The 27,441-nt window shown below is 44.8% G+C and overlaps 1 long non-coding RNA gene across 1 annotated transcript in view; it reads left to right on the forward strand.

The window, feature by feature from the left end:
- Positions 1–27,046, forward strand: part of LOC144335337 (uncharacterized) — a 273,701-nt gene extending 246,655 nt beyond the window's left edge. Inside the window, exon 6 of the long non-coding RNA XR_013406113.1 lies at positions 26,062–27,046. This is a non-coding gene — a long non-coding RNA (uncharacterized LOC144335337). The remainder of the gene's footprint in view (positions 1–26,061) is intronic.
- Positions 27,047–27,441: the final 395 nt, after the last annotated feature.

Genomic DNA, 27,441 nt, shown 5'->3' on the forward strand with positions numbered 1-27,441 from the left:
TTAATGAATTGGCAAATTTTTGTTTGCTCAGCCTTTCTGAACTCAATTAACTTTGCAACACTGAGAAAATTGGATTCAGAGATCTGCAAAGCTAAGGTGGAGATTTTGGACCTCAGTGATCCAAATGGGGAATGCCACGCTTCGAGGCCTGTCGATATGCTTTATTTTTGTGACACTGTCTATTTATCCTCCCCCAATAGTGGAGAATCAGAGTGCTCCTTGTCAGTGTTGCTACAGAGAAGATATATAGGATGGAAGGACAGCTCCTCGTAGGACCTAGGACAAAACTGAAGAACTTTGGAAAAACCTTGAGGTTTTGGCACAACCAAGTTTTGACATACTTAGAAGAAGACCAGGTTAAATTGTGCAATGATTCATTATGCAATCATCCCTTGATATACACCAGGGATTGGTTCCAGGACGTCTCAGTATACCAAAATATGTGCATACTTCAGTCCTGTGGTTGAACCTGTAGAACCCGCCTCTGTAAAAAGTCAAATCTGTGTCAACACAGCCTTAGCATCCCAGGAATACTGTATTTTTGATCCTTGCATAAATGGAACATCACAGTTCAAATCCATATCGTTCAACTGTCAACTGTAGTTATGCACTAGTGCAGAAGATACCAAGTCGTACCTAGCCATTTGTATTTCTTATATTCCTACTCTCTAAGTTGCATTTTGTTTGTATCTGTAATCAATATAATTAATATTCACGTTTAGCTGTTTTAAATACATCTGACTGTTTTTGTAGAAAAAGCCAGACTAGTGAGTAAAAGCACGCCACTACCTTTGTTAATGGTTCACCATTTCTTCCATCCTTCCTCTCACAGTTGAAGGGTTCTCCCCGCTGCCACATTAAGGTCTGGCTGGTATTATTATGTCTGCTTTTTTTTTTTTTTTTTAAAAGATGAAGTCTCGCTCTGTCGCCCAGGCTGGAGTGCAGTGGCGTGATCTCGGCTCACTACAAGCTCCGCCTTGCGGGTTCACGCCATTCTCCTGCCTCAGCCTCCCAAGTAGCTGGAACTACAGGTGTCCGCCACCACGCCCAGCTAATTTTTTTGTATTTTTTAGTAGAGACGGGGTTTCACCATGTTAGCCAGGATAGTCTCCATCTCCTGACTTCGTAATCCGCCCGCCTCGGCCTCCCAAAGTGCTGGGATTACAGGCATGAGCCACCTTGCCTGGCCTTATGTCTGCTTTTTAAATTTGTCTCTTCCCTTAGCTGCTCTTCAATCCACTTGATCCTCAAGCCTCTCTTGGCCTCTGTGTAGCCTTCCTTGGCACTCTGGGTAGAACTAGACCAAGGGACATCTTCTCAAAAAGCAGATAGAATCATGGTGCTCTATGCACTAAAAATCTCTCTTTGCTCTCTGTGGGTATAAGGAAAAAGTCTAAATGCCCAAGCTGGTACAAAAGACCTCACAATTTGCCACCATGTCCCACTACATAGCTCATGTCCTGGTCACACTGAGACGCTCAAACTCCTCAAATACAGCTTTCCGCTTCATCAAACGTCAGTGTCTTTATACCCCTATTACTTCTGCCTGGAATGCTTTCCCTGGCTTCTTTGGAAATTTCATTTACATCCTTCAAAACCAAGATGATCCATCATGTCAGCAAGTGTGGTTTCTTGCTCCCTCCTTTGTGTTTTCACAATCCTTTAAACAAATCTATTCTCCAGCAATTACCCCGGTATTATAAATATCTGTTTGCACGTGTTTGTTTCTTTCTAGACTATGAACTTCTTGAGAGCAGAGAGCTGTCATTCATCTCCGTAGAGCCAGTGCTTAACACAGTGTTTGACTCATCATGGATCCTTAATTCATGTTTATTGAATTTATTAATTAAGCCATAACCAAGGCATCACCATCCATTTAATTGCAAATGAAGTCCCACGGATAAAATTAACATCCTCGTTTCTATCAGCCCTTGCTGATAAAGTGATGACAAACACTGAACATTTCACACAGCACCAGCCAAGGCAGAGCAAAGAAAAGCATCCAAGGGCATTGGCCTTGCCCTTGAGGAGCTTACAATATAGTGGGAAAGAGAGAGTTTTCATTCACCAAACAAACTGAGGACAAAGTAGAGAACGTTTAAAAGTTATGTTAGTTGTGGAAGGCATGTGAAATGTCTGAGGTTTGAGGTCGGAAAAAATGCGAGCAGATCCTCTCCCTCACATGCTGCCATCTCTCCCAGCAGTACGGTTGAAAGGTGGAGTCACCTGGATTCCAGTGTGGGAATAGGTGGGGGGATTGTGATTAGCATCTTCAGAAAATTTTCTGTATGAAGTTGGATCAAGGCTACTATTGAGGAAAATATGGTTTGGGATTGGCAATGGAGAAGGTTGGGAGAAAGGCATTCTAGAAAGGTGAAACAGTGCAGGGAAATGCTAGATACTGGGGTTCAGAAGTATGCCTAATCTGAATCAAATCCTTAGGCATGACAATTGTTTGAAGGACTCCATAGTGCTGCGTAGCCACAGAGCAGCAATACAAATAATTCTGTTCTTTTCTTGTGCTTTACCATTTACACAATGTTGGTGCACCTCTGAAATAGTCATTTGCTCCCCACAACAATTCTATTTGGTGGACTGAATCTTCCTTGACCTCATTATCCTGTGCTCCACCATAGATAAAGGCAGAAATCCTCTTAGAGAGGATGCTCACCAAACATGCCAAAGCTTTCCTGAGCTTCCCTTTGACTTGGCACATTTGCATGCTTCTGCGTTTACTGGTTTATTCCTGGGAAAGTAGATGCCTTTTCTTATCTCTTCCCAGCACCTGAAACAAATAGAAACGCAATAAATATTTGCTGCATGAGTGATTAAATGCATGGGTGCAATATAATGTATGGCAATCTTACTTGCCATTCTTACCTGTTGTCTCTATGAGATGTCTCATTCTTCACCTGAGTTCACAGGTCACTCAACAAGTCCCCAGCAGTGAATCCCAATATTATGACCCATCTCAGGATCCCCAGCCCGTCATATATTGAATGGTCAGAGTGGCCCACAAATCAGCTGGACCCACCCTTCCTCCAGGCTTAGGGTTACTAAAGATTGGATAATAAAGATAGCAATGCCTTGAGCCTGGCATGTGTGCCTGCCAGAGCGCAGAAACAGACATGACTCAGCAGCCCCAGGCTCTGCTGATGACAAAGGCTTTCTGATAATGGCCCTTCAAAGCAACAAATCAAGATAGACAGCCTGCTAAAATCATGCCGACCCAGCAGACTGAGAATCCCTTACCCACTGAGAAACAGCCTTCCCAGCACGTCCATTACTCAGACAACTCAAATTAGACGGTGAGAACATCAAGGAAGCAGAGTCTGCCTTTATGGATATAGGAAGGCTCCTTGATTCCTTGGGCAACCTTGCCCCAAGTAACCCCCACTTTCCACCTCTCAGTGAGCCAGAGAAATGAACACCCTTATCTGCCTGTTGGATTTCTATTGATCCTTCAAGACTGCACAGATGCCACCTCCTCTGTGATGCCTTCACTCAGCTCTGAAGAGCACATTGTTAGGTGAAGAGTCGGGTTTGATGGTGTTCTGGGCAAGGGTCTCAGTACTATCCAAATTCGGATTTCCAATCAAACACCTCTTCCCCAAAAGAGATATCCACAAGGAAAAGCTATATGGGGAACAAAGAATCCTTTTGCACCCAACACCCCATTGTAGATCTCCCTGAAAGAGTAGGATTGGATTATAAAACTTAGCTTGAAACCCAAGCTGGGCTTTTATCTTCTCCTAAAGCCAAAACCCAAGTTCTGGTGCCTTATTACCTGTCACCATGGCAATGATAAGTGAATTCAGGTATGTTGGAGGGAGGAAAGACTGTCAGGCCTGGCCTGATGAGGTGGGTTCTGAGTTCACTCGACAATTCTACCATATGTAAAGGTTGGTGTCTTAGCCCATTTTTGTTGCTATAACAAAACATCACAGACTAAGTAACTTACAAACAATAGGCAAGGTGTGGTGGCTCACGCCTGTAATCTCAGCACTTTGGGAGGCCAAGGTGGGCAGATCACGAGGTCAGGAGATCAAGAACATCCTGGCCGACATGGTGAAACCCCATCTCTACTAAAAATACAAAAATTAGCTGGGTGTGATGACGAGTGCTTGGCATCCCAACTACTCTAGAGGCTGTGTCTCATATGGCAGAAGAGCAGAGAGTAAGAGAGAGCAAGAGGGAATGGAACTTACCCTTTTATAATGGCACCAATCCTACCCACGAGAATGAAGCCCTCACAGGGCTCTCCATCCTCATCTCTTAAAGGCCCCATCTCTTAATACTGTTACAGTGGCAATTAAATTTTAACATGCTTTTGAATCTGGCAAAGATTCAAGTCATAGCAGGTGGGCTGGAGAGGGGAGAAATTGATGTTTTGGCTGACTATTGCTTTTCCTTCTCAAATCGAGCGACCCTACTCATACATAAATATGGCTCAGTTAATGGCTTGGAATCTGGCCAATCATATGAGCAAAGGGAAGGAGGGCCACTTACCTTTCCAATGGAACTTTAACCCTTTTAGCACCAACTATACATCTATAGAATCAGATTTTTAAGGTGACTCATTCCCATTCGACATCCATGTTACTCATACATAAATATGGTTCAGTTAATGGCTTGGAATCTGGCCAATCATATGAGCAAAGGGAAGGAGGGCCACTTACCTTTCAAATAGGACTTTAACCCTTTTACCACCAACTATACATCTATAGAATCAGATTTTTAAGGTGACTCATTCACATTCGACATCCATGTTCTGATTTGGGACCCAAGAGAGGAGCTTCATCTTCAGGCACCACTCAGCAATCCCCCTGTGTGCATCTTCACAGGTAGGTAATATAAAAGAGTGTGAATGCTTCCTTTTCTGAAGAATCAACAAATATCTAAATTCTTCTTCTATGGTGAGCTTCTAGGCCATATGAACCAGTCCCTGCCATTTCAGGACTGTGTCAGGGGAAATGCTTAGGATTTGAGAAGCCTGTGGAGTTTCTCCAGGACGGAGCAGGGGCACTGGCAGGGGAGAAAGGGCCAGAAAGAAGTGTAGAAAAACCAAGGAGATTATGGAGGGAGGAAAGAAGACGGGGTTGGGGAGACCAAAGAGGGTGCAGACCCCTGACATTCTTCCAGTAGACTCTAGGGACCCAAAGGAGGCTCAATGGACAAGTATAAGAATGTTCGGACCATCTTTAGACTCTGTGGGCTCGTGGTTAACTGATGGTGAGATTATTTCCTTCCTAGTAATGCTGGCCTGAGTTTTGCCTTTCGTTTTTCTTATGCAAAGCTGTCTCACACAGATGGCATGTGAATGCATGATTTAGAACAAATGACTTAGATGAAGACTCTCTCCTTAATGGTCAGAGAAGCTGAAAAAATTATCAGCTTAGACCAGGGGTGGAGATAGCGTGGAAGGAAACACAACTACCCGAACATTGTTGGTGTAGCTGAGATCTCTGGTACCTTAGAAACACTCCCCAGTTTTCCCAACCTCAGTTGCAGACCCTTATTTCATCTCTGGTATTTCAGATCTCACTATCTCACTTGACCTCTAGCAGGATCGGTGTCCTGAGGTTTGGTCCCAACTGTCGGCTCTATTCACAAGCTCTCTCAAGGGCAGGGCATTGCTGGAGCAAACATGGTATATTCACACTCCTGATGTCCTTCCAAGGCAGGACATGCATGGCAGACTGTTCACTAATAGCAAGTCCCTCTTAGGAAATGTGAGCCAATGTGGCTTCCACAAATGTGGAAGCATTAAATTGCCAGTGGTCAACTTTCCACTCCTTTCTTCCCCTATTAGAGAAAACTCTGAAGCACTGATTTAAGACAGAGGCATAATGATGGTGCAAAGTGCTTACTTGGAGCAGAGCTCCCCACCCACCAATGGGGCTTGTAACATCAATGATATGTAGATTTTTGCCGGGTTAAGTCAGCGAGATTTTGGTGGTGGTTATGACTACAGCATAACCTAACTTATGCTGACTTCAATACTTTGCAAACAGGAACAAAGCATGGTTGTGAAGAGATTTTAATGGTGTGTATATTAGTTTCCCAGGGCTTCTGTAGCAAAGTACCACAGGCTGGGTGGCTTGACCAACAGGAATTTATTGTCTCATCATTCTAGAGGCTAGAAGTCTGAGATCAAGGTGTCAGCAGGGTTGGTTTCTTCTGAGGCTGAGAAGGAGAATCTGTTTCAGGGCTCTCACCTCGCTTCTGGGAGTTTGCTGACAATCTTTAGTGTCTCTTGTCTCATAGAAGCATTGCCCCAATCTCTGTCTTCCTCATCACATGCTCTTCTTCCTACTTGCATGTCTGTATCCAAAATTCCCTCTTTTATTACGACACCTTTTATATCGAGTTAGGCGACCACCCTATCCACTGATGACCTCATTTTAACTAAATACATCTGCAACAGTCCTGTTTCTGAATAAAATCACATTCTGAGGTACTAGGGGTTACAACTTAAACAGATAGTTAACATATGAGTTTTCTGAAAGGACACAATCATAACAGTATAAGAACGTGGGAATATACTATGACGTTAGGTTCAAATAACAGGAAAAAAGTTGCACAATGAAAGGACCCTAAATATGATACACGAAATACATCTGATGCATACACTAGTATATATTATGAGATATTTATATATAAATAATTATATTTATATTTAAATAATTATGTATTACGTAAAATATATATTATATAAAATATATTGTATAATTTTTAAATAAGGCTACTTTTTCAATGTTTTACTAGTTTTTTCACAAAGAATGTGTGTTATTCTTACAGAGACCAAAGTGCTGTTTTCAACAAATTGTTGCACTCTCTTGCACTCTCTCTGTTTCTCTTGCTGTGCCCACCTGGCTGGGTCACTTGAGAGGCTGCCAGCTCTTGGAGATTTGAATTTTGCCTCGTTTTTCTCAGGCAGAGTTGTCTCACACAGATGGTGCATGAATGAATGATATAAAATGAATGACACAGATGAAGACTCCCCTATCTTAATGGTCTAGGAAGCTCAAAAAATTATCAGTTTAGACCAGGGATGGAGACAATGTGGAAGAAAACACAGACTTCTCAAGAAAGCCAGGGACAGATAAAAATAATTTCGACACAGGGAGTGGATGGATGGAGAAGTCCAGGGTAAAGGGCTTTCCAAGTATCCCTCTGACATGAGTGCCTTGGGAACCTTCTTGCCCACCACTTACTATCCATCCTCCAAGGATTCATCAAGATCCTACTTCTTCCGTGTAGCCTTCCTTGACTCATTCCATCTTCAAGGGTCTCCCTCTTCTTCCAACTTCTACAGCATTTAGAGTCTAGAGCAGTGGGTTTCCTGTGGGGTCCTGGAGTCCACATCCCCTGCCAACAGAAGTATTTCATGAACTATTTCATCTCAGAGGAGGCAGAATGTACAATGCCCCATCCTGGCTTGGCCAGAATAGCTAAAACAATGTACCCTAATTTAATGCACTTCAATATACAAAGAACAGGTTCTGCTGCTATAACAAAAATTCTTTTGACAAGCTGCAGTATCCCCTCAGGTACTTTCGTTCTGAAGGACTGAAGACCAAGGTTTTGCATTCACTGGAGTGGTGGGATCTTCTGGCCTTAGTGAGGGAGGAGTTAACCTTGTCTATCTGCGATTGGGCTGCCAGGGCCTGTCAGCCACGGGTTGCCATAGAGACAGTCATGAGATATTGAACAGGCTTGGCAACTGCACCAGGAGGCCTCTCCTCATTCAGCACAAAGCAGGCATGTTGCTGAAGATGTGCATCCTGCTTTTTTCTTATTCAGAGACCTCAGAAGCTGCTGCCCTGAGGATCCATGTAAAAAAAACTTCTAGTACTTTCAGGACATTGTTCTGCTCTTTTGCCCTTTTCTGGGAAACAAAACAAAGAAAAGTAAAGCAAAACAAAGCAAGAACTCTGTTTTGGAAACATAAGTCAGACGGGACCTGCAGTTGGTGAACTGCTCAGAGGCATGCCCAGACTTCAGGTCCTAGGGTTGGACAGGGCCTGTCTCCATTCTGAGATATTTTTTCCTTGTTGGATGGTCATTTACCCAAATCCATCTAGTCTCAGAGGTTGGCCTCTAACTGCTGTCAGAATGCTCTTTCTAATGCTAATGAAACCAAAGATGATATGGCCTAGGCAGATGCTAAACCCTCTATTCTCACTTTATAGATGCAAAAACTGAGATTCAGAAATACAAGTTACATGCCTTAGATTGTGCAGCTGTTGACTCCGAAGCTGATGCACTCAGCCCTTCTCCTATTCTGTCTCTTACAGTAAATTGAAAATAGCCTTCACTGTAACTTCTACTTACTGGTCTTCACTCATTCTTTGGAGCAGTGCAGAGTCAATCCCCTTCCATTCCACAGCCCTTTCCCTTGGAGAGAATGTAGACGACATCTTCAGTGAACTTGGAGTGCCATGGGCCATTATGATGAACAACACTCAGAAGGCAGCCCTGTGCCTCCCCTTGCTCTCCCAATTCCAGACTAAACTTCTCTGGGTTCCCTTAAAATGTATAAGAGTTCCTCCTCATTATTCTCAACAGACAAGTGCATCTATCTTAGCTTCTTTCCAGAAAAAGGCAGAAAATCCTTAATTGCTGCTCCTCCAGCCACTCACTCCATCATTAGGCTGGTGGAGATAAAACACATCTTCTTCACCACACCATTAGCTTATGCACTGCCTGGTGCCCAATGGGTGAAGAATGACCAGAAGGCTGTATACTTGGTCCCCTGGTCCCAGAAGTAGTGGCATCAACAGTAGCAACAACAGGTCATCAGTCTTTGAGCCGACTTTGAGAAGACAATTTAGTAACAGATGAGATACTCCATTGGGCATTTTTGCCTAAGTGTTAGGCATGGGTTAAAGTTTCTGGAATCTCACCTCTTTTTCTGCACTATGCCCTTGAAGAACAAAAACTATGATTGTAGCATGTGGTATTTAAGGTGATGACTGTGATCTCCTCATCCAACTGGATCATTTTACTGTCAAGGAAACTGAGATCCAGATAGATGATACCATGTTTTCAGTCAGTGGCAGCACCAGGAACTAAGTTCAGGTCTGTCCAAATCCAAAGTCCACTCCCTTAACCACCCCAATAAAGGCTCTATTGGTTTCTAGCACTGACCAGCACCCTGACTTTGGGAAACCTGTCAAATGGTCATCATACAAGTACATCCCAGAGTTGTCTCCATCTATGGAGTTGCTGTGAGTATTAAATGGGAGATACCATGTTATGTGCCTATCACTGTATCAAGTATGGAGTAGATTCTCAACCAAAGGTAGCCAGTGCTGTCAGCAGGGATAAGGATCCATGTCTCTCCATGGGCCCTTTGCACCATCCCACATCTGCCTCCCTGGTGCTTCTTGTCACAGCAGGGCATGGTGATATTATCTTGGGTGCAGCATGATGCAACAGCAAAAGCTCAGCCCTCAGTGAGTTGGTAACTCAGTGAGAGACACAGGAACAACACCCATCTTAGGCATCTTCTTAGCAGGATTGAACCCACAGCTGTTGGATTCCACCTTGAAACCCATTGCTCTTGTGGTTTCTAAAATAATGATGTCTTCACATTTGCTTTCTTACATAACCACGGACTCCTTTCTAGTCTCCTTTGCTGGCTCTTCGTTCTTTTCCAGATCTTTAAATATTGGTGACCCTCTGTGCTCCTCCCTCGATCTCCAAGGAGACCTTTTGCTAGGTGATCCCATGGGCTCTGGACTTTAGGTACCAATCTCATATGGATACCCCTGACATTTTTCTCTTCAACTTTGACCTTTTCCCTAAACTCCAAACTCCAATATCCAAGAACTTATATGATTTCTACAATTTGATGTTTTCTTGGCTTTTTGAATTGAACATTTCTCAAATTAAACTGTAATTCCTTGGCTGGGTGTGGTGGCTCACGCCTGTCATCCCAGCACTTCGGGAGGCTGAGGTGGATGGATCACCTGAGGTCTGGAGTTCAAGACCAGCCTGACTAATGTGGTGAAACCCCGTCTCTACCAAAAATACAAAAATTAGCTGGGCATGGTGGAAGGTGCCTGTAATCCCAGCTACTCAGGAGGCTGAGGCAGGAGAATCACTTGAACCCGGGAGGCAGAGGTTGCAGCGAGCTGAGACCTCACTATTGTACTCCAACCTGGGCAACAAGAGCAAAACTCCATCTCTAAACAACAACAAACCCCGTAATTCTTCCATCCCAAACTCATCTCTCCCCTGAACCTATTGCACTTACTTTTATTTCCTGCAATTTATTCATCCAATGCATATTTATTGAGTGCCATCATTATTCCAAGTATTATTTTAGGCAGCAGTGAACTGTATAAAGAAGACAAAGTACAAAGTCCCCTTTTTTGTGAAGCATATAGTTTAGTAGGAGAACCAGAAAATTCCAATTAACTAAATAAATGATTTCAGACACCAATACCTGTTCCTCCCCACTACATCTCAGTAGGTGACATCACCATTTGCTAGTCATTGAGTCCAAAATGCTTGAAGTCATTCTTGACTCCTGCTTTCTTCTTACCTTCTCTGTGCAATCCTTCAGGAAATTCTGCCACATCTATCTCCAAAATATACCTGTTTGGAATAGAGTTGTTAGTGGTGAGGGTATTGAGACTGGATGAGATCAGGAAAAATTACAGTGTATGCCATATGCTGTGTCTGGAAAAAGAAAAACTAACGAAGATGAATATGTTTTCCTCCATTCTTCAGAGACATACAGAAAGAAAGGATCAATCTCCAAACATGCTCACTTTTGTTACTAGGGTATTTCATGTTATTGCTGCCCCTTCGTTTTGTATTTCTCCAGATCTTATTCTTTGAGGTGGTGGGGGGTGTCCTCTGCTTCCTTTTGCTGCAGTGGGGTGGTGGTAGCTGTCTCACCACTGGATTCTCTCCAAGGCACATCTCAAGCTGGTCCTGTGATGTCTGACTGAGGCACAGGTGCAGGGCCATGCCTTTCCATGCCCTCACTCACCTCACTGGGATATCCATGGTCCCAGCTTCTGAGTTGGGGTCTTAGAAAAGTCTTGCAGTGTTCAAAGGAGGACTGTCTATTTGGAGTAAGTTAGATGGCAACCAAAAAATATATATATATTATATTTTTATATAATATGTATGTACAAATCAGGGAACACCAGGTATCACTTCTGCAAGATGGTCATCGAACGATCTGTTGGGCACTACTGGACATCAAAACGGAGGACAGCAACAGAGCTTCTCCATGGTGTTCGTACAAATGGACACTGGATGGTCTGTGGGCCTCACATGGCTTCCATATTATTCCTGAGTCCCTGCAATAGTCCAAGCTTTTCTGTGACACAAGTTGAAGCTCGGAGGCTCCTCACATTGTCTCCACAACTTCCCGTGTGCCCTCTCTAGGTGCTGTCCAGAACCCACCTTCCCTCTTTCCTTCCTTAGTCTGCTTCCCTCTACACAGTCTTCATGAAATCAATCACTGGAGCCCACTTTGCCACCCTTCCTCCAGAGACCTGACATTTCTGGTCTCAAAAGCAGGACTAGGCCATGTCGACATTCTTCTCCTAAGACAAATATGTGGAATAGTTAACTGAATGGTGAAGTTAAGTCTGAGAGAAAAAAAAAATAGCTCACACAGCAGAATCTGTTTGCTTTGTCACTGAGGAAGCCCAAAATTATAAAGAATGGTTATGCCTATATAAAATCTAAAATGATTGGGGTTAATAAAGAGTGTCCATGTGCGTAATCTCATTTAATCTTTAGGCTGATGCTGTGACTTAGCTACAATTAGTATACAGATAATAGATGATAAAAGCTGCATTGAGCTAGGGCTTAAATGCAGCTCTCCTGCCTAAGTTCACTGCATTATTCACTCCCAGGTGAAAATCCTGGCCTTGATGGGTGTCAGTTCCAAATGCCCAACCATTCTTGGGTTTCCTTCAAATGGCAACTTAAGGCAATTTTCCTCAAAGCTAATGAAGCTTAAGTCTCAGAGCACCTGCCTTGCACAGACCCCTAGAATGCTGGGAGTATCTGAGAGTTGCAGAGCGTCCCAGGATCAGTGGATCTGGGCTTCCATCAAGTGGCAACTTAAGGCAATTTCTCCCCTTGCCCCGACCTGGACACTCATCGTGGGGGTCATAGCTTTACTGCCCTCAGTGTATCCTGCATCTTGGTTCCATCTCCTGGAGACAAAGGAGCCCTTTGAAGCCTAGGCAGGAAGATGGGCCTTTAGAAAGCGCTGGGGGCAGGTGGGGCACAGTGGCTCACACTTGTAATCCCAGCACTTTGGGAGGCCGAGGCGGGCAGATCACGAGGTCACGAGATTGAGACCTTTCTGGCTAATATGGGAAACCCCGTCTGTACTAAAAATACAAAAAATTAGCCAGGCATGGTGGCACGTGCCTGTAGCCCCAGCTACTCAGGAGGCTGAGGCAGGAGAATCGCTTGAACCTGGGAGGTGGAGGTTGCAGTGAGCCGTGATTGCGCCAGTGCACTCCAGCCTGGGTGAAAGAGCGAGACTCCATCTCGCAAAAAAAGAAAAAGGAAAAAAAAAAAAAAAGGGTGGGGGGTGGTGAGGGGCACTGGGGCAAGAGCAAGCTGACTTCCAGGTGACTTTGACTGGGAGTGCGAATTAGTTTTGTGTTCGAGCTTTGAGGAAGAGAACAAGCATGAGGTATTCAAAGCATGAGCAAGACAAAGGGGAAGGTGCTGGGGTTTGTTTTGTTTTGTTTTTAGTTAGACATTTTCCAAGGGGCTGGAGGGAACCTACATTGCTTCTAGAAGAATCTGAATCTGATCTTCTGGAAGATGAGAATTTGATCTTATCTTCTGGAAGCCTCTAAGGATGTCATTGACTTCCATCCTTCTCAGCACAGCTGAGAAGTGAAGATGCTTCTGAAAAAGCTCATTCTTTTCAAAGCAGGAATGGTGGGGCAGGGACTCTGGAGCTGACCTTCTCAGCTATTAGTGGAGAGAGGCTCCTTTTCATTTTTCTTGATTGCAGCATGGTTGGGTGTAGGTTCAGGGTGGGTAGGGGGCTGAAACTTATAAGATTTGGGGGGGCCTGCTTTAAGAAAAAAAAATTGGCTAGAAATGTAGATATTTAGAATGAGAAAAATGTCAAAATAAATGACTGGAATCTTGGGAATTCAGTCACTGTCTTTTATAATCTCTTCAGATAATTTACCAGGGAAAAAAGCTGAAATAAGAACACTTCCTGATTGCAACCTCATGTTTCCACTGATCCTGGGATGCTCTGCAACCCTCAGAGACTCCCAATATTCTAGGGGTCTGCGCAAGGCAGGTGCTCTGAAACTTAAGCTTTGAGGAAGATCTGTTGGAGGAGGATGGGAGGTGAAGGGAGGCATTAGAGATGGTGGGTGCCAGTGGATTGCAGGGAAGGGAGCCTATTGGTGGGATTAATTACCTTCCCTCATCTGGGGAGCATCTCTGAGCTGTGGGGAGGAAGCTATGGTAGTAGCTGCTACCCCACAACTGATCACACATCGAATGATTAGTCATCTCTGCTCAGTAGTCTGTGGATCCAGCAACAGCCTGAGCTGGCTAAAGGCACCTTACAATTCCCTGGAAACCTCTTCATCCCAGACTTCAAGTGGTGGCCAAGGAAGGCTCCAGGTTAGAGCAGCTTAAACTTTTCTTGTGCATGGATGGGTCCCTTTGGGAATAGACTCTTTCCTCATTTTTGCAATAGGAAAAAGATTCCTCTATTTTTTAAAAAAATATTTCTCTCCTAATGTTTCTGCTTCAGCTCAGAGGGAATGGAGACCCCTGCTTCCTTTACTCATCTTGGGCAAGGCCAGGTGACGGGACTTTGTCTCTTTGCTGACTTCACTCACCAGCTTCTCACAAAGGCAAGAGGAATTGCTCATATGAGTGTCCTGCATTCTCTGAGTGTGTTTAGCGAGTATAACAACAGGAGCCAAGACCATTTCCTTTTATTTCTGGTGCTCAGCACCATGGGTTCCCCCCTTCCTGGGGATCCTCAGGAGTCAAGCACACCTAAGACCCCACCTGGCTTTCTATGCTGGCTGGCCAGGCACTGAATGTTTGTTCCAGAATCTCCAGCTCACCTGGGAGAGTTAGAGAGATCAGTCATCTTTGCTCATAGGACAAGACCATTAGGTTTGCTCCACAGACTCAGACATTCTATTAGAAGAGGAAATCCTGCTCAGCTCTCTGGGCTTTGAGACTGTGCACCAACCAGCCCATGTTATTAGAGAAACTCTGCTTTGAGAAGCATCAGATGCTGGCTCAGAGGTTCTGATTCACAGCTATTCTTTTCTTTTCTTTTCTTTTCTTTTCTTTTCTTTTCTTTTCTTTCCTTTTCTTTTCTTTTCTGTATTGAGTTTCCCATTTGACTATTTTTCCTTGACTATCTCTCCTTCAGTCAAGAACCTGGAAGGAAGGAGGAATTTGTGCCAGTATTCGAATACCGGAACGCCATATGCACCCTAAACACAAACAAGTGCACACATGTAATTTTAGGGGGATCACAGATTTTTCTAAGGAAACCAAGGAGAGTCATTAAAGGGTACTTTTCAAACATGAATGAGCCTGTAAATCACCCAGGGATCTTGCTAGAATGCAGAGCCTGATTCAAGTGGTCTGCACTGGGCCTGAGATCTGCATTTCTAACAAGCTCAGAGGTCTCTATTCCAAGGCATCTAGATCTTTGGTACTCAAAGGTGGTCTAGGGACCAGAAGTGTCAGCACCACCTGAGAGCTTCTTAGAAATGCAGAATCTGCCAGGTGCAGTGGCTCAGGTCTGCAACTGCAGCTACCCAGGAGAGTGAGGTGGGAGGATGGCTTGAGGCTAGGAGTTTGAGACCAGCCTGGGTAACATAGTGAGACCTCTTCCCTACAAAAAAAAAAAAAAAAAAAAAAAAAAAAAATTAGCCTGGCGTTGTGGTGTGTATCTGTAATCCCAACTACTCAGGAGGCTGAGGCAGGAATTCAGGAATTCAGGAGGCTGAGACTTGAGCCCAGGAGTTCAAGGTTGCAGTGGGCTATGATTGCACCACTCCACTTCAACTTGGGCAGAGATCAAGGCCTCGTCTCTCTCTCTCTTTTTTTTTTTTTTTTTTTTTTTTGAGATGGAGTCTCGCTCTGTCACCCAGGCTGGAGTGCAGTGGCACAATCTCGGCTCACTGCAAGTTCCGCCTCCCGAGTTCACGCCATTCTCCTGCCTCAGCCTCCCGAGTAGCTGGGACTACAGGCGCCCGCCACCACGCCTGGCTAATTTTTTGTATTTTTAGTAGAGGTGGGGTTTCACCGTGTTAGCCAGGATGGTCTCGATCTTCTGACCTCGTGATCTGCCTGCCTCGGCCTCCCAAAGTGTTGGGATTACAGGCGTGAGCCACCGCGCCCAGCCGGCCTTGTCTCTTAAAACAAAAACAAACTCAAACAGCAGACTCTCAGGCCCCATCCCAGACCTATAGAAACAGAAATTTTGACCACCACTAGGTAGCTGGCTAATTGCTTTCTCTTTTTTTTTTTTTTTCCTACCAGCATCTCCAGGGTTATATTATGGAAACAGTTACAGTTGCTCTGGGCAGGACTTGGTTAAATCAGGGGCTTGTCAAGTAGAAAAATCACTAATTTCCCCAAGGAGCCTCAGAGATGCTGCTGGCACCTGGCCCTCCTCTGTGAGTCGTTGGAGGCTGTAAACGGGACCTTGTGCAATGTTTGTGGAGGGTAATGTGGCTGCATTAATGATGATGCAGGAGCCTTCACAGAGGTGATTCTTGACTCTTTTAATTGCACCATTTCTCAACCTTAATGCTCCCTCCTTGCCATTTCTGAATTATATATCCACACACATCCAGACGCACACAGATCGTAGATTAATTCTCCCACTCAAACTGATAAACTACCTAACACATCATTTATACTCATCTATCTTTGCCCTAATCTAGCCAAACCCTTTTTCTTTTGCTGTGTCAGCCACAGCGCTTTGAGAAAATTAGTCTTTAGGCTGCATCCCTGCATACGCTGTTCACATGAGTCCTTTCCAAAGCTACCGAAGGAAAGCTGGGGCTGATCAGGTTTCAAACTCTTTTCTGCATTTTGACTTCATCCTGATGACGGCGCTTTAATCACCAGGACGTTTCAGTATTTTACGTACTGAAAGTTGTATTTTGTTCCCTCTTCTCAAACAAAATAAGTTTCCCTCACACTGTGTTTTTCCACACCTCTCACTACCACTCCCACCAGCCCAAACAACTTGTCCTGACAGTTAAATGAGATATGCTGTTTTCCGCAGTCAGCACCACTGCTTGTCTTCCCAGCCTGCCTAGTCTCACTCTCTCAGACACCTCCCTTGACTCCTGAGTTACAGACTCCAAGAGACACCAGCCATGTTGCCTTAGCCAGAGACGGTGCTCTCCTCTCTCACCTCCTCTGGCACAAGGGAAAAGACCCACAGCTTTGATTTTGCCTTGGGGTCCTGCCCATTGCTGCTCCCGCCACCTCTCTGAGTTCATAGACTTGGAGTCTTGCTTGTCCAGGCTCATGAAACCCTGCAGGACATATCCCACTCTAGCTAAAGTCTGTGTTTGTGTCTGTCTTTGAACCTGGCCCTACGGTGCTCCTGGAGTCTTTCAGGCTCCTCGGGTTCTCCTGAAATTCACCTCTTGCATTTAAACAGCTGCCTCAGCATTTGTCGGCATCCACCTGCCTAGCTGGATTTCCAGTCTCTGTGCTGCTCCTCCCAGGAAGTCCTGTCCTACCATAGTTCAGGGCGTGGTTTCCTTCAGATTCCAGATGTGAGCTTCCTTCTTTAGTTGAGCTACCTCCAGGGTCTTGGCTTAATCTCTTATGACCTCCCCAAATGGAGCTAAATGAAGCTAAGGGGCAGGAGCGATGCAAGGATCCCTCTTCATAAAAAACCCAGTGAGAGCCCAATAAACTTACTGTAGCAAACTGGCAAGCTCCCTTAATTTGGAATTGGGGGTATGAATATGGGGAGAGAGTTGGGGGCAATCTCCCCTCCATAAACAGCTCACTCGAAGACTTAGGAGTCAGCACAATGTTCCATATGAAAGTTAAAAACTAGCTGAAATATAGGGCCAAGAGAGGTGAGGTTTTAGAATTCAGCCCCCACACCCCCCCCCTTTTTTTTTTGAGACGGAGTCTTGCTCACCCAGGCTGGAGTGCAGTGGCATGACCTCGGCTCACTGCAGCCTCCGCCTCCTGGGTTCAAGTAATTCTCCCTGCCTCAGCCTCCTGAGTAGCTGGGATTACAGGCACCTGCCACCACGCCCAGCTAATTTTTGTATTTTTAGTAGAGACGGGGTTTCACCATCTCGGCCAGGCTGGTCTCAAACTCCTGACCTAGTGATCCGTCCACCTTGGCCTCCCAAAGTGCTGGGATTACAGGCATGAGCCACTGTGCCCAGTCCCTTATTCATTTTTATTGCACACAACCAAACATGTTAACTTTCCAAACTTCTTAGTAACTTTCTAAACAAATTATGGGAGAGAATCAGCTCTTAGCTTGGGACTGTATCAGAGGCTATTTCTGTTGTCAGTTTTGTGGACAAAAATTTGTTCCCTTATAAAGACTAACTTCATGATCAGCCATTTCAACACTGCTCGCAAAACCCTCATCGAATTCTTCATCTGCTTGACCATTGGCTCTGCTGGGCTCCTGCTCTGAATAAATTGCACTGCCATATTTCTCCACTCCTTGGCTGCAGGGTCTTTCTAGAGAGAGCTATGAGTCAGTTCTGGTAGGTCACTCACAGATTCATACAATTGGATCTCAATGGGGCTTTCACTGATACTTTTCAAGGCTTCTTTTCACCACCTAATGAGGGGCTCACTCTCCACACCCCCCAAGCCTCTGACTTCATTCCCACTCTCACATTCTCTGCTGATTACCTCAACTCTTGCTTTATGAAGATGAAGTCACTGCAAGTAGGGCAGAGGGGAAAGGAGGAAGAATGCAAATGGGAAAAACTCAAGAAAGAACATAGTGAGAAAATGAGACAGGCTGAGAGGTGATGCTTTGGTAGCAGGCAGGCAGATGACAATAATCTTCGCATTGCAGGGCATGGAAGAAGGGAGAAATGCTCATCTATGCACCAGCTGCCTTACTCAGTCCCAAGGGGCTTTTTCCAGCCCCCTGCTAGCTCCATCTCCTCCCACTGACCGTGTGATCTCCCTGGTCCCAGGTGTTGGTTGAAAATGAAAGATACTTACAGCAGAAGCAGGCATCTGCACATAAAAGATGGCTGTTTCTTCATTAGTTTTGTTTGTGTTTTTTTGTTTTGGTTTGGTTTTTGGTTTTTGGTTTACAGCAAGAGCAAATGATATAAACTGCAATGCCAGGGAAGGCTGTGAGGAGCTCCTGGCATCTCTCATGACACACACAGTTGATAATTCAAGATCTGTTTTCAGAGTTGAAGAAGCTCAAGGTGATAGCCGAGCCCTCCCTTCAAACAGGAAGAACAGGTGCAAGAGTTTGCGGTGATACCAGGGAGAACTGTTTGCCTGGCTGTGCGTGAGACTGTGGGATTATCAAGAAAAGTTGGAAAGTGGGAGATGGAAAGGCTAAACCCAAAGGCTTTTCTCAGGGAAGGATGGTCTTGTTTGTGTCACAGTGCTCTGGGGAGAAGAGACTCCTGGGGACTGAATACAGATGGCTTCTGAATTTGTTTACATTTTCTATCAGAACTGACATTTGCTTCTGGTCACACGATGTTTTTCTTCTATCACCTTTACCCTCTTTTGTGTTCTCTTTTCTGTCTTTTTTCTTTCATCAAAGTCCAGCCAGAGAAACAGAAACCATGCTAAATATTTCAAACACAGGGGGACTACTAGATAAAACATGTTACAAAAGCATCGGGAGTGCTGAGAGAGCCACAAAGAGGAGAGGGGATGAAGATGAGCTATGACAGAGATTGGAAGTTCCAGGAATCTGTGATTTTCCCTAGGGCTGAAGGAACCAAGCAAGAGGGTTCTAGAGCCCCGTAGCACAGTGGTGGCTGACCCTGCTAGAGGTTGTGGCTGCTATTCAAAGAAATCACTGCTGCATTGTAGATAGCAACAAGAGGCCGTTGGAAGCTGCAATTGCCTGCTGCTGCTGCTGGGTCTAGAGCCATCTTTGGGCCCTGTAGGTATTGGCCACTTCTGGCCATCACCCACAGCAGCCGCAGCTGGGATGGAACAGAGCATGAGATGGCAGGAATGGCACTGAAGCCAAATAGGCAATGACAGGCACATTCCCTCAATCCATTCACCTCTCAGTCCTGCTTTCTCTTAATTCTCCTACATTGCCCTTCCCTCACTACATGCAATTGACCCACGTTCATTGAGCACCTCACATGTGCCAGGAATTGTGCTAGAAGTGGGCGGACAAGAGGAGTGGATTCGGAAATATAAAAACAGTGACCTCTTTTAAGCTGCTTACAGATCAGAAATACCCCCTCACGGTTTTTTTTTGGGGGGGAGTGGGGAAGATAAGCTTCTTGAAACGGGTCCTTTTAAGTTCCCTCCAGTTTTCCCTTACTGGAGCTCTTTTTGTTTAAAATCTTAGGGCAGCTTCTTACCGATGTGCTCAGTCAGTGGGCAATACTGAAATCTACATCATATATTGGACTCTGCTAGGATTAGTGAGAGAAAAGAAGCATATTCTGCAGGGCTTTTACCCCTGAGGACCTTACAAGCAAATGAGGAGATACTTACATACATGATGTAGGGAATAGAATCGTGATGGGACAGGTTGATGGGCTCACTTCTTAGACACTATTTGTAGGACAAACACAAGTGCCGTGGGGGTGACCGGGGGTCAGGGTAAGCTTCATGGGGGAAGGAGGCTCGGCCTGGACCTAGGGAGTAGGGGGAATGCATCCCAAGAGAGGAATATACAGGAAACTTAGCCAGATGTGCAGATGGCTCACCCTCCTGCTTCTTGCCCCGAAGCTGCCACTGTCACAGGTCTCTGGGCTATGGAAACATCCCACATCAGAGGACAGAAATGCAACAGAGTTCTGATTATTCTCTTTTCCACACAGTTTTAGTCCAATGACCTTGGGTGAATCATTTGACCATTTGGGGCTTCAATTTGTGACAAAGAAATACTTACCCTATTTCTGATTACAGGGATCTGAACGGATCAAATCTTGTTCCATCCTGCTGTCAGATCCAGGACTTACATGAGACATGGATTGGGTGGGGGGTGGTTCTGATTTACCTGGAGGAGAGTAGAATCCTCACAAAGACCAGCAGAATCCCTTGGTCCTTCCTCCTGGCCAACAGTCCCATCTATTTTCTCTTTTCTCCCATAGCTCCTGTCTTAGAGCTGCTGGGGCACTTGGAGAGACTCCCAGGTTCATTCTTTCAGGTGGTTAGTAGGTAGACCCTGCCTGGCTCATGATCCCCCCAGGCCAGCCCCTATGTCAGTGTGCAGGAAGCAATGCCCTTTACAGCTTGTGTAGGGACAGGCTGCCCAGCAGACACACTGGGCAGGGGCTGACTTGGGATGGGCTGCTCCCGGTCCCTTGCCTGCCTTCCTCAGCCCTCTGCCCCAGCACTCCTCCTCTAATGCTGCCCCCACAGCTTGTTCATGCCTGCAAACACTTCTAGGCTCATTGACTGTCCCCATAATGAACAGTGACAGCTCATCACATTACCAGCTTGCTTCTCTGGCAGGGAGGTTAAGGGCTGGAAAGATTCATTAGCATCTGCCTGGAAGGGCACCAGGCAGTCCCGCTTTCCCTCCTCCCAGGGTCATGCTCTTCTTCCCAGGCTCCTGCTTGCAGTTCTCAGCTCTATGTCTCCTTCCATTGGTGTGTCATGAGTAGTTGTGAAGAGGGTTCCAGTAATTTGTTGCTCAATAGTAGTGACACGAGGACAGGATGTACCTTATTCACTTTTGAAAATCTGGAACAGTCACCTTCACTCACTAGAATTCCAAGGTGCTTTCTTGAGTAGGAGAGAAAAGGTAGGTTCACCAGGAGTCGGGAGAGCACGCTTTGGGTTTGTCCCTGGGAACATGGGTGTGAATGAATGTCATCCATGAGATTGGTTGCTGTTAGAGGAGGATTGGGAACAAGCCTGCTGTCAGTCCATGGCCTCCTGACTGTTGGTTGGGATAGGCAGATGAAGGTGGATTGTCGCGGATAGATATTTCCAGGGTATCTTCCAAAACAGCATGTCTTAAATATGAATGACATATAAATCACCTGAGGATCTTGTTAAAATGCCAACTGAGGCGGGACACGGTGGCTCACACCTGTAATCTCAGCACTTTGGGAGGCCGAGCGGGCGGATCACCCGAGGTCAGGAGTTTGAGACCGGCCTGGCCAACATGTGAAACCCCATCTCTACTGAAAATCCAAAAATTAGCTGGGTGTGGTGGTGGGCGTCTGTAATCCCAGCTACTCGGGAGGCTGAGGCAGGAGAATTCCTTGAACCTGGGAGGCAGAGGTTGCAGTGAGCCGAAACCACGCCATTGACCTCCAGCCTGGGTGACAGAGCGAGACCCCATCTCAAAAAAAAAAAAAAAAGCCAACTTATTCAGTAGATCTGGGGCGAGGCTAGTTGGGGACTTCTAGGTCCTGGTGTAAAAAATGGGAAATTTGTTGAGGTTTCTAAAATGAAACCATTCTCGACTTCTTTAAATAAAGCTCTGATGGTTGAATGCTTTCTAAATAGTCTCTCTTTTCCTATGGCTACTAAACGGAGGCTCACAAGGAGCAAGGCCAGGGCAGACCCCAGTAACCACGCAGGAGGTTGACTACACGTGCGTAGGTTCATATGCTATTTTGGAATGCTTGGCCTACTCCTGAAAGATCATTACATAACACTTCTCCAGTTAATTGCAATCACAGAGGAATCAAAATCTAAAGCTGAAGAAGACTTTAGAAAATCTCTACCATTCTGTTATTTTAGCAATGCTGAAACCAGGTCCAAATGCTTAAATTACTGGTTTGGTAATTTAAGGACCTGACCCATCAATATAGGACCTGACCCATCAATATTAATTGATCCAATTAATAAAATGTCCGGTATCATATCTTATAAAGTCCATCAGAACAAGGACCTTTTTTGTCATTGTTTATTGAGATTTTCTACATGAGTTGCAACCCTATGTCTACAGAGGCTGAGGACCTAATGTAGCCAAGGGGAGAGGGCTGGGGGTGGGCCTTGGGGAGATAAGTGACACTTGATTTTTCCAGAGAAACCAGAAATCTAGAGTTTTAGGTGAAATCTCATTTAAAAACATTGGCAGCTAATTCACATTTAAAACACAATACCACATCGCCAAACAAAACATGTTGTCCAAACAACTTGTTTTTAGCCTCTGATCTTCATGGATGTCAGTGATCTTAGTTCACTTAGTGTCTGTTTGGATGTCATGATGCAGTGCCAAGGCTTAGGAAATACTTTCCCTGTTAGCCTAATCAGAAAGAGAGTTTCTTATTTAAGAAGGGAAGCTTAGGCCGGGCACGGTGGCTCAGGCCTGTAATCCCAGCACTTTGGGAGGGTGAAGCGGGAGCATCACAAGGTCGGGAGTTCGAGACCATCCTGGTCAACATGGCAAAACCCCGTCTCTTCTAAAAACACAAAAATTAGCCAGGCATGGTGGTGGATGCTTGTAGTCCCAGCTACTTAGGAGGCTGAGGCAGGAGAATCGCTTGAACCTGGGAAGTGGAGGTTGCAGTGAACCAAGATCGCACCACTGCACTCCAGCCTGGGCGATAAGAGCAAGACTCTGTCTCAAAAAAGAAAAAAAAAAAAAAAAAAAAAAAAGGGAAGTTTGCTAACAGTCAGGATGTAGGAGATGAATTGGACTACAGAATTCTCTCTCCACGGAGCCAGAACAAGTGATGTTTGAAAGATTTAACTCAGCTTGGAACATGCTTGGAAGTTGCTTCAGTATGGGGATCTTTGTTACTCCAAGCCAAGAATCTGGGGATTTTTCTGAGCTTAACTGCTCACTTAATGAGAAATCCGTAAAAGGCTTCCAGCAATTATCTACACATGGGGTTAGAAATTCCAAGCGTGTTGCGACCTCAGGACAGTTGGAACAGGTATAAAGTGTAGGCACCTGTTTATTTAATAGAAGTATTTCATAAATGTTTCACTGAAGTACAACATACTTCAGAAAAGTACATAGGAGGATACCATACAATGAATTTTCACAAACTTAATATATTTGTGTATCCAGTACTCAAGTAAAAAACAATATGACTAGAACTCTAGAAACCCCTCATGCCTCCTTTCCTAGTCACTAACCTCTCTATTTCCGTGCCACAAGGGGAACCACTATTCCAACTTCTAATAGTGTAGATTCTCTCTCTCTCTCTCTCTCTTTCTCTCTCTCTCTCTCTCTCTCTCTGTGTGTGTGTGTGTGTGTAGGGGTGTAGTGTGTGCCTTATTTTGCTCAACATTCTTTGTAAGATTAATTCATCCATATTGTGTGTAGTTGCGTTGCTGTCATGTATCATTGCTCTGTAGCATTCCATTCTGTATATATACTACTATTTATCCATTCTTCTGTTGATGCGTATTTGGGTACTTTCCATTTGGGATGCTGCTGTGAGACTTCCAGTACATTTCTTTGGTGAACACATGCACACATTTCTTTGAGACAAATGCCTAGGAATGGAATACTATAGAGCAATGATAGTATTGCATACCCGATTGCTGGGCCATCGGGTATGCCTACGTTAAGCTCTAGTGAATGCGGCCAAATAGCTTTCCAAAGTGATTGCAACAATTTACATTCCCGACACCAGTGTGTGGGCGCTCTGGTGCTGCACATTCTCATAAACACTTATTAAAAAACAAAAGTTTAGATTTTTGTTTGGTGGTGGTGCAGTGTATCAGATCACTGATTTAATTAGCATCTTCCTGAAGACTGATAAAGTTGGAGCCTTTTAAAAAATATATTTAATGGCCATTTGGATAACCTCACCTGTGACCAGACTGTTCAAATATTTTGACCATTAAAACATGTGGCTTGTCTTTTCATGCTCTAACTGGTGTCTTTGGATAAGTAGAGGTTCTTAACTTTAGTGTTGACCAATTTAGCAACTTTTCTTGTCTTTATGCTTAGCCCTTTTGTGTCCCATTTAAAAAAATCTTTGTCTACCCCAAGGTCATGAAGATGTTTTCCTTGAAAAGTTTTACCTTTCACATTTTGAATACAAATCTGAGGAAGCATCTTTGCATCTTCTAGTGATGTTTTTTCCCCAGGCTTAGTGAATCTACGGCAGGGCTAAGGGGTAATAAATCCATAATGGTAGGAGCAAGGAACCAAAATCAGACTGCCAGGCTCTTCCAGTTATCAGTTGTTTGACGTTAGGCAATTGTTTAAGCTCACTGTGCCTCAGTTTCTCAGGGGTAATAATCCTACCTTCTTCATAGTTTTCTTGTCAGGATCAGTTATGTCAATACAAGGCTGAGAACGGTACCTGGCATGAAATAAACATCACTAAGGGTTAGTTATTATTATTGAGCTTATTTTAACAAGCTAAGGGCAAGAAGAAGTGGGAAGAGGAGAGAAAGAAGGAGAGGGAAATCAGTGTGTTGCAAATGTTGGAGAGAATGGCAGAAAGGGGTAGAAAGTCACTTATCTCTACCCAATACTCTTAAATTAGGCGATGGGTCATAAACTGTCAGAGTACAAAAGCCAGAAGGTTCCAATAAATATAGACACATATTGGGAATACATAAATAAGGAAGGCTGGATGATCAACAAACATCCTGGTCAAATTTATCCTTTTCCCTGGAGTTGGAGAGAATGGGCCACAGTCTTACTAATTATTTTAAACCCATAGATAGGTGATAATTTATTAAGCCAGTTAATATGAAGAGAAGCTGTAGTTTGGGGAAAAGTCGGCTGTGCTGACAATCCAGCAATTGAGTTTTCCATCCCCACTTCCTAGAGTCAGATGCTCCCCTGGGCAAAATTGCCCTCCAGGCGATTTTGGTAGACATTCAAATTCTGGACCAGTGATCCACAAACTTTGACTGTGGATCAGAATCACCTGGAGGGCTACCCCCTCTTTCTAATTCAATAGACCCGAGGTTGGAACTGAGAAATCTCAAGTCTGACAAGTTTCCAGGTGATGTGGAGGCTGCTTATCCAGGGACCATGATTTGAAAACCACAGACATAAACTAAGAGTTGGCAAACTACATCCCGTGGGCCCATCTGGCCTGCTGCCTGTTTATATGTGGTCCACAAACTGAAAATGGTTTTCACATCTTTAAATGTTTGGAGAAAAAAAAGAGTATTTTGTGACACATCCAAATTATGTGAAATTCAAATTTTAGTATCCATAAACAAAGCTTTATTGGAACACAGCCACGTGCATTCATTTATGTGTTGTCTGTGGCTGCTTTTGTGCCACAATTGCAGAGTCGAGTAGTTGTGAGAGAGACCGTGGGGCCCACACAGAATATTTACTTTTGTCTCTATATGTTTTTCACATTAGCGATGCCAATCAACCTGACACCATAAACCTCCCTGAGAAGTCCTTGCCTACGACTGCTTGTTGAGGCAAATGGCTGCAGAAAGTTACTGACAGGTGTCCTTGTTCTATGCCACGTGTGTCTAATTTGACTTGTACTAGACACATGATCGAAGATCTGATCAGTGACGTGTGTCTCTCCTCACATCTAATCAGGTTCACCTTTATGAGGATCTTAACTCGCTATGTGGGTAGGAAATTATTCATTGCTGCAGCGGGTATAAGCTAAAAAAATCCTGAGCCCCCCCACAACCGACTGGACAGATCCTCTCTTGGCCAAGGAGACCCCACAGTAAACTTAAGAACTGGGTTCCCAGCCATGATGGAAAGGGAGGCAAAACACATCTCCTTATACCCCACCCTTTTGTGGTTTAGACACAATAACTCATCAGCATTAATGTTAAAATAGGGATCATCAGACTGACAATAGAATATCAAATTATAAACAGTACTTAAGGCCATACCATGGAAGGGTTAAGTCATGCAGGCTACACCTAAATAATAAACTACGTTCTAACTGCCACAAGAGTTTTATTTTTCTCTAGCAGCTGAACAAGCACTGGCTTCAAGTTAAACAATATGAAAACAATGACAATTCATCCAGCCCACAGACACTGACTGATCCCCTGTTCCACCAGCCATGACTACAGCTTCGGTTGGACAAGAGACTGATTTCAGGAACTTTCTCCAGATAAGAAGACCACCACCAACCATGGACTGGTTCTGGCCAGTTTACAGAGGCTGTGCAGTTGAGTGCCTTCATGTCCTGAAAAGACTTTATGACATATTATGCCTAATTGTCATATATTGAAATATTAAGTCTCCACCCTAAGGTGAACATGGGTCTTATGTTACATGCATGCTTGTTCAATATGCATGTGTGGGGACCACCTTTATGAATATGTATGTTCAGGCAACCCAGTCAGCATAAAGCTCCTGCCCTAACCCCTACTCCTTTGAAATGCTTGTCTCTGGTCTTGGCTGGTGGCTGTATTTCCCAGCCTACCGGATGGCCACCTTGCAGGATGTAATCCCTCACAAGAAATAGTCTCCCCTCTCTTTTCCAAATCTATACATTTTTTTTTTAGGTTAACAGGTGCCAAAGGAAAATAAAAAATGCAGAGAGAGGGGACAATGCACATCTATCACGAGGCAGAAGCAGCCACCGGGATGCTGACATTGTGAGGGTGAAGGGCAATCAGCTGTCCTGAGGCAGAGGAGAGCAGAGTTGAGAGTCAAGCACTAGGGTGGAGATCAGAAAACACTCCATAGAAGGGGCTGCAGGAAGACCTGGTCCCCAAGCTGCTTTGTGCCCTGAAGCACATGTGTGCCTCCTGAGCCAGAGAGTCCCAATTCCTGCAGGATTCCCGACCCTGTGGGAGTCCCGCTGGTAGACAGGGATAGTGACCGTTCTTTGGCAGCAAGAGTAGGACGTCTCTCAGTGCACGGATGCTCTGGTCTTACCAGCGTGGGAGGCTCCCACACACACCACGCACATGTGGCTCAGCTCGGGCTGGTCCCCACACCCCTATGCACCTGAATCTTACTCTTCAAGACATCCCACTTGGGAACCTTCCCAGATCTTCCTGGGTTCTCTTGTTCTTCCTGACCAGTAATGCATCTTCCCTCCAACCTACCCTGTGACCAGTGGCTCTCTACTTTTCACTGACTTTTTTTTGTTTGTTTGTTTTTTAAAGTCTCCCATTACAGGTTTGAAATGTGACTTGAAGAATGAGGCTTTTGTTTTGTTTTGTTTTGTTTTTGTCCCTGTCAATCCCAGCAGAGGCCTTGCACGTGGTCAGAGCTTGAGATCACAGACGGTCAGGTCATCCTGCTCTGACAAGACCACCCCACCCCTACCCACTATGGCCATTTTACAGAGCAGAAGACCGAGGCCCAGAGGAGTGATGAGATTTGACGTTAGT

This window comes from Macaca mulatta, chromosome 16, assembly GCF_049350105.2.
Source record: "Macaca mulatta isolate MMU2019108-1 chromosome 16, T2T-MMU8v2.0, whole genome shotgun sequence".
Lineage (NCBI taxonomy): Eukaryota > Metazoa > Chordata > Mammalia > Primates > Cercopithecidae > Macaca > Macaca mulatta.